Below are 7,002 nucleotides of genomic sequence, written 5' to 3' on the forward strand. Positions count from 1 at the left end.
CTCGCGATTCGAAACCGCGATATCCAGACGTGTGGACAACCAAGGTTCGATATTGCTTCAAAACAATCGAAAATAACGAATCAATAACGGTAAACGGGGAAAACGAATTATTTGAGCAAGCCTAGTAGCTAATCCAGCTCCAATAATATTATTTTTCCTAACTAGAATGTTTTTTTCTACTATATACATAGACTTTGTTCTCCAATATACATAAGTTGTAACTAATCTGCAACACTTATCTTCTAAATTGAGGCACAAAATGATCAGAAGGACATCTTCTCATTCACAGTATCCTAGCACTGAACCTTTTAGGCTAAACGAATGTCTTTTTTTTTTTTGGCCCAGATTTTCAAGAAAAAGCACATCAGCTATTTTCATTGCTTTTGACATATTTTTCATTATCTCTATTGGTGTTATTGTGATTTTTTTTCTGATTTATGAAAAGAATATCTTACAATGATGTTTCCATTCCCAGAACCTTTCATTAACAGTGATTTTGCTTTCAAACAGAGTCAAACTCTACCCCCAAGCACTTTATATATTTGTGTGTCACAGCTCTGAAACAACACAACATAAGATATTAAAGACACTGTATGTTTTTAAAAAGATTAATCAGACTTAATTCCAATATGTCCATAAACTGCACTTGAATCAGCCACAGGGTGACAAACTTCCCTAACCATTAAACTATAAACACTACAGACTAAAGTATTTTTTTTCTCCAAAAAGCCTACTTTATGGCAGGATCAATGACCCACAGGGTATAATTTTTTGCTTCTTCGGCAGGTCTCCACCTTCTTCAAAAATTTGATAGGGAAAGGTTCTGTTCCCTTCTTATGTGCAAAAAGACTGAAGGAGGGTAAGAGAAAGAGCATTGGATAGGTGATGGAACGATCAATTGGCTGGGCCAATAAAGGAAGAGAAAAACCACTTGATTATAAAAGGGGTAAAGAGAATTTAATGGGAGAGAAAAGGCATCAGGGTGAGAGGGAAGATGTCAGTCATCTGGGAAAATGTCAGTCAAAATGAATGCAGCTATGATAATCCCCTGGACTGAACAGAATGTACAAGCACAAAACTGCTTCCAATGCCAAGGTGTAGTAAATCAGCTGCAAACCCTGTATGGATTTGAGTGCTAGAAGCCCCCTGTCTAGCTGTATATCATAAAAATATAAATCAGCAGCATGGGATCAAGAGTAAAAAGAATATTCCAAATCCTAGCATTACATTCAGTTAAATACAAATGTTGAAAGTCAACCCTTATTAATGTACGCATGTATGCATATATAACCACCTCATCATACTTATCTCTGGAAGTGTTGTACGATGCTTCCACTTCAGCTGCAAGTCGGATGGGCACGCTGCCCATCGGATGACACAGAAGAGCTTCCTATAGAAGCATCGTCTGATGGGCGGCATGCTCATCTGACTTGTAGCTAAACTGGAAGCATCATACAACACTTCCAGAGGTAAGTATGATGAGGGCTATAACACCATTATCATCATCGGCGATCACTCATGTCTGGGTAGGATGGCCTTCCAAGTGTAGGGTCTTGGAGGGTCCATAGGTGACTGTGCAGATCTATTCTTGACCCGCATGTTCTTCTACAGTGAAGACATTGGTTTCCAGATGGAAAGTGGTCCTGGTCAGGATTGGCCTGACACACGTTCCATTTTGCTTCTTCTTCACCACTATGAGACTATGATGAATAAATTCTTGCCCCAATCAGTCAGATGATGCCCATATCCAGAGACTTTTACCAAACTATTCAAAATAAAGTGCTGAGAAGAAGCAGAGAATTTAGTGGCTGAACCATATTGTGAAGACACTCTGCAACCATTATTTTAATTCTTCCCTGACTTGATGTGAGAGTCCACCCAGCTGCTCTCTTCAACAATAATATTATGAGGCAGGTTAAATGAAGAGATCTTGAACAACAAGGCTAAGAAAACGAGAAAAAGAAATAGAAAGAGATAAAGAAAAGAGGTAGCCCTTCCCACTTTTGGCTCTGTTCCTTACAATTTTCAGCTTTAATCCTAACCATACAGACCACAGCATAGTAACTATGAGAGAATAAAGTTTGTATTAAAAACAAGCTTTTCTACCTCCTTTGCAAGCAATATATCATTGTTTTTTAAAACATCACATCTGGGTAACTCAGTACAACAAATATCACTTCCATTTATCCACAGCTCTGACTATTTAAGAAATCTGAATATCCCTTCGGGGATTTGAACTCAAGAAGTTCTTCTCTTCTACAGTTCAGTTCAAACTGCCAACTCTCTTTATTTGCTTCAGTAGCTTTGACTTCATTTACTTCACCACAACAGCCTGATTGAAATATAATCTGTGTCATGATTAACAGCATGGTTGGTTCAGCCAACTCACGGAGCTTACAGGTCTCAGATTTTGTTCCCATTCTTTCTAATGTTATACTGTGTTAAAATAAGCTGACCTGGGGAGTTGGTGTGAAAATTATCTGATCATATTGGGAGCTGACAAAATATATTCTGGGACAAATTGAACATGTATGGCTCTACAACATAAAATTGGCAGGAATAGGAACAAAACCTGGCACTTTTTGGTCTTCTTCATCAATCTGGATGTGCTGATTGAGGCTATTTAAAAGGCTACAGAATGTTGAATTTGGATGTAGAAAATAGAATTAATGGGAAACCCATGTATTAGTATAAAGAAGTTATGAGAGATAAGTAGCTGAATGTTCCAAGTGCAATGCATTTAATACATTGGAAGGTTCCTTCAGTCAACACTTTTTTCAGCAAAGGAGTGGGAGGATATGGGAGATTGACTACGGATCATGGGTGGGACGCAGCTCTGCAACAGGAGGCAAACATCTTGCTCCCTGAGGGGTCTTCAGGAAAACTTAGAACAGAAATTCTAGGTTCAGGTTTCACAGGATATGCTTAAAAATGTAATGTATCTTCCAGTGCTTACCATTTCTCCATCTCCCTTAAAAACACCCATTGAAGAGAACAATGAGACTGGAGAAAGGATGGGGCAAAAGGGAATACTTTTCTTCTGCTGCCAGAAACTTTCTTCTTGCAAATGTGGAGTAAACATAGGACTACAACACTGACAAGTGTGAAAGCAAATGGGATAGAATTTCAGATTGAGAATGAGAGGTTTTTTTCCCCATCTGGTGTTACCAGGTCCTGAGCCTTCAGGGCCAAAATCTGAGACCTACAAATGATTCCTTGGAGGCAGGCCGTAGAGATGTTATTAAGTATGAGACATTAAACATCAACCAAAGTTGCACAAAACTGTTGTACTTCACCACCAAAATTATTCTAACTTGTGGCAAATCTATGAATGATCCCCAATCATCAATTGCTCTGCTCAGGTCTTGTTAAGTTTTGGTGTGGCTTCCTTGATAGTGGCAGAGTACACTGTTCAAATAAAAACCAGGAAGTTAACAAAGTACATAAATACACAAACACTTACTTTTCTAGGCAGTTCTCTCACCCTGAGTGTTGTCTGCATTGCCCTAAAGAATACAAGGAGGAATCTAGGCTTTAAGACTCGGGGCTTAGCCTAGAGGTCTAACAACCCTCTCCCTTTCCCAGGCAAAAAGAGTATGAGACTTTTTCATTCATTTCAATTGTGCTCGTGTAGTTTTTGTATATACAGTAGAGTCTCACTTATCCAACATAAACGGGCCGGCAGAACGTTGGATAAGTGAAAATGTTGGATAATAAGGAGGGACTAAGGAAAAGCCTATTAAACATCAAATTACATTATGATTTTACAAATTAAGTACCAAAACATCATGTTTTACAACAAATCAACAGAAAAAACAGTTCAATACACGGTAACGTAATGTAGTAATTACTGTATTTACGAATTTAGCACCAAAACATCGCAATGTATTGAAAACATTGACTACGAAAAGGCCGACTGCGTTGGATAATACAGAACATTGGATAAGTGGAGGTTGGATAAGCGAGACTCTACTGTAAGTGAAATATAGAATGGGTTACAGCCTTTTTGATACTTGTTCACTAGTATGTACCTTACAGCATATGGGCAATTTTCAGGGCATTCCTAGGTGTCTCCTGTTCAACACAATTTCAAGTTAAAAAAAACTAGCAAAAACCCTTCTTTGCTTCAGGCATTTGACAGCAACTTTTGGAATAAACTGTGCTGGGTTTGATGAACCATGGGCCTGATTCAATATAAGACAACTATGTGTAGCTAGCTAGCCAGTGTGGCTTTTGCATTCACATGTCAAAGAATGCAAAAGGCACACTTGTATTATGAATGAATGAGCACCCTTAATCCTCCAACTGCCAGAGCATGTATGGCTTGTTATCAGGTATGTTCTCTTTCCACTTGTGGGAATTTTACACAATTTCTGAGCAGACAAGAAACACTGGGATTTGGAAGACAAAGCCTCAGGGTAAAAATTTCATTTGGCAAAACTCAATAACAAATTAACAGATTTTCAGCCCCATGTAACACGAACCATCTTCACAATGCACAACTACTTATGTATTAGAATCATAGAATAGTAGAGTTGGAAGAGACCTCATGGGCCATCTAGTCCAACCCCCTGCCAAGAAGCAGGAAAATCGTATTCAAAGTATCCCTGACAGATGGCCATCCAGTCTCTGCTTAAAAGTCTCCAAAGAAGGTGCCTCCACCCCACTCCGGGGCAGAGTGGTCCACTGCTAAACAGCCCTCACAGTGAGGAAGTTCTTCCTAATGTTCAGGTGGAATCTCCTTTCCTGTAATTTGAAGCCGTTGTTCTGTGTCTTAGTCTCCAGGGCATCAAAAAACAAGCTTGCTCCCTCCTCCCCATGACTTCCCCTCACATATTTATACATAGCCATCATCATGTCTCCTCTCAGCCTTCTCTTCTGCAGGCTAAACGTGCCCAGTTCTTTAAACCGCTCCTCATATTACAGTCTTTCTCTAGACTGCTTCCACCATATTCCCATGGTTTTCTCCACAAAAATGCCATTGGAGTTTCTGTTGCCTCTTGTGTAAAGTTTCAGCGCTATTGTATTAATGTTGTCAAATTTCCAGCATTTTCTACTGTTCCAAGCAACCGAGCACACACACTAGGAAAATACAGTGGTGGGTTCTAGTGCTGTGTGTTATGTGCACACATTACTGTCAAATGCTGCTATGCAGATAGTTTCCCGCTCCTCTAAGAAAATAATATCAATGCCAAGGATTGGCCTGGTGCAGTTAATATTATACACTAGCCTGAGGTGTCCTCTGAACTAGTAGCAGATCAAACAAAACTGTGTTTCAGCCAATCTTCCTTTCCCACTTGGATCAGCAAAGCATGACTCTGTTAATGGTTCTTCATTCAGGAACAAAATATTGCTTTTCTGGCTGACCAAGGCTGACTTCAGAAACTCCTGCATCTCTGTGTTAAGGTTTCCTTTTAGTCTTCTCTTCTAGGTAAGCTGAAGATGATACATGCATTATTTCCATGAAACGTGGAATGTGAGTTTTGGGGTGTTTGTTTTAATGTGCAGTCTGACACAAAATGTGCAATTAGAAAAAATGTGTTTAAAAATGATAATGTACTGTTAAGAAAATGGGAATGCATGTTAAATGTTTATTACACAAGTCATGGTGTTAATCAGAGCTGCGCTGGAGAAATCTGAAGAAAAATATACTACCTTTTGGAGTAGAGATTTGATGGGGCAGAAAGAATGACTCTTCCACTGATGTATAAGTCACTAATCTGGGATTCAGGAAGTGTGCAAGCTCTTAAGACTGTTCTGTTAATGGACTATGGCATATTCATTGATGAATTGTCACAGTATTGCAAAATAGGAATTACTGGTGACAATCAAGGGTTTTATTGCATGATGTTACTACTCTGCACCATTCACATATTCAAGGATAATGGTAATTTACCAACATGATGAACTTTTTTAAGTATGGTGCTACTGTGATGTGTCAGTGATCTGAGGCATTACACCTGCATTGCCACTTTAGCAGCATAACTCTGCCCTCCCATGGTTCCACAACTCTGATTTTCTTAATTCTGTTGAAAAAAACTAACAATTTCATTTTTAAAAAACCTTTCAAATCTTATTTGCTTTGAAGGGGGAGGCCAATCTTGCCTTCGGACATCATCTTTGCGCCTTGACAGAAACCTGTACAGCAAGTCCCTGCAAATGTTGCTACTCAATATCTCAATGTCAAACAGTCCGTGGTCATCAACAGGAATCAGGCCAACTAAGGGCAAAGCAGAGGGATAGTCAAAGTTCAGGGTCCAAATCAAGCAGTCTTATCAAATCCAAGCCATAGTCCAAAGCATCATCAATTCACCAAGGTCCAAAAACAAGAGACTCCAGCTATGCAATTCCAAAAACGTTGCTTCCAGCAAATTGCCAATTCAGCCCCCAGCTCTTTTATGCCACTTTCCTGAGTGCTCTCACCTGTTGGTTTTCCTTCGATCCAACCAATAAGAACTCCTCAGATTAATGGCATTGGTCCTCAAATGCAGCCCAGCTGGGATGCTTAACTCTTGTTGTTGTTCTGGGAGGTCCTTATCCTGCTGTAACTCATCCTCCTTGCTACCCCGAGGCTCCTGAATCAGCTCTGCAGAACTAGTGTCTTCATGGTCAGGCTGCTGCTCCAATTCTGTTGCTGATTCAGATACTGGACAGAGAAGCCTTTAATCTTTGTCTTCAGCACAAACCCTGACATGCCTGCACAGAAGTGGCTCCTATCTTATTTCAGTAGGGACCTCATCCCATGAGGGGAGGAAAAAGGAGGGAATCATCTAACAGTGGTGTTTCATTCCTTTCTGTTTATAAGGAAAATGTTATAATTGTGGAAGTCTGAAATCTAAGTCTAAAAAGGGGGGGAAATATAGCTACAGTGAACTGGTAATATATCAAAATTGTGCAATTCCCAAAGAATAAGTAAAGAAAAATTACTATAAAACTTTCATGCAGGAGGATTAATGACAAGAAAAGGAGCATTGAGGCGCATTTCAAGACTGCCTACAGGAA

At 39.6% G+C, this 7,002-nt stretch overlaps 1 protein-coding gene across 2 annotated transcripts in view; it reads left to right on the forward strand.

Annotated features, from left to right (window-relative positions):
- Window positions 1-5,316: 5,316 nt before the first annotated feature.
- Window positions 5,317-7,002, forward strand: part of LOC103278943 (glycine N-acyltransferase-like protein 3) — a 9,925-nt gene continuing 8,239 nt past the window's right edge. For both annotated transcript variants that reach the window (XM_008111390.3, XM_008111396.3), the window contains exon 1: window positions 5,317-5,431. The gene's annotated coding sequence lies outside the window, so the exon portion shown is untranslated. The remainder of the gene's footprint in view (window positions 5,432-7,002) is intronic.

The sequence above is a fragment of the Anolis carolinensis genome, chromosome 1 (assembly GCF_035594765.1).
Source record: "Anolis carolinensis isolate JA03-04 chromosome 1, rAnoCar3.1.pri, whole genome shotgun sequence".
Taxonomy (NCBI): Eukaryota; Metazoa; Chordata; class Lepidosauria; order Squamata; family Dactyloidae; genus Anolis; species Anolis carolinensis.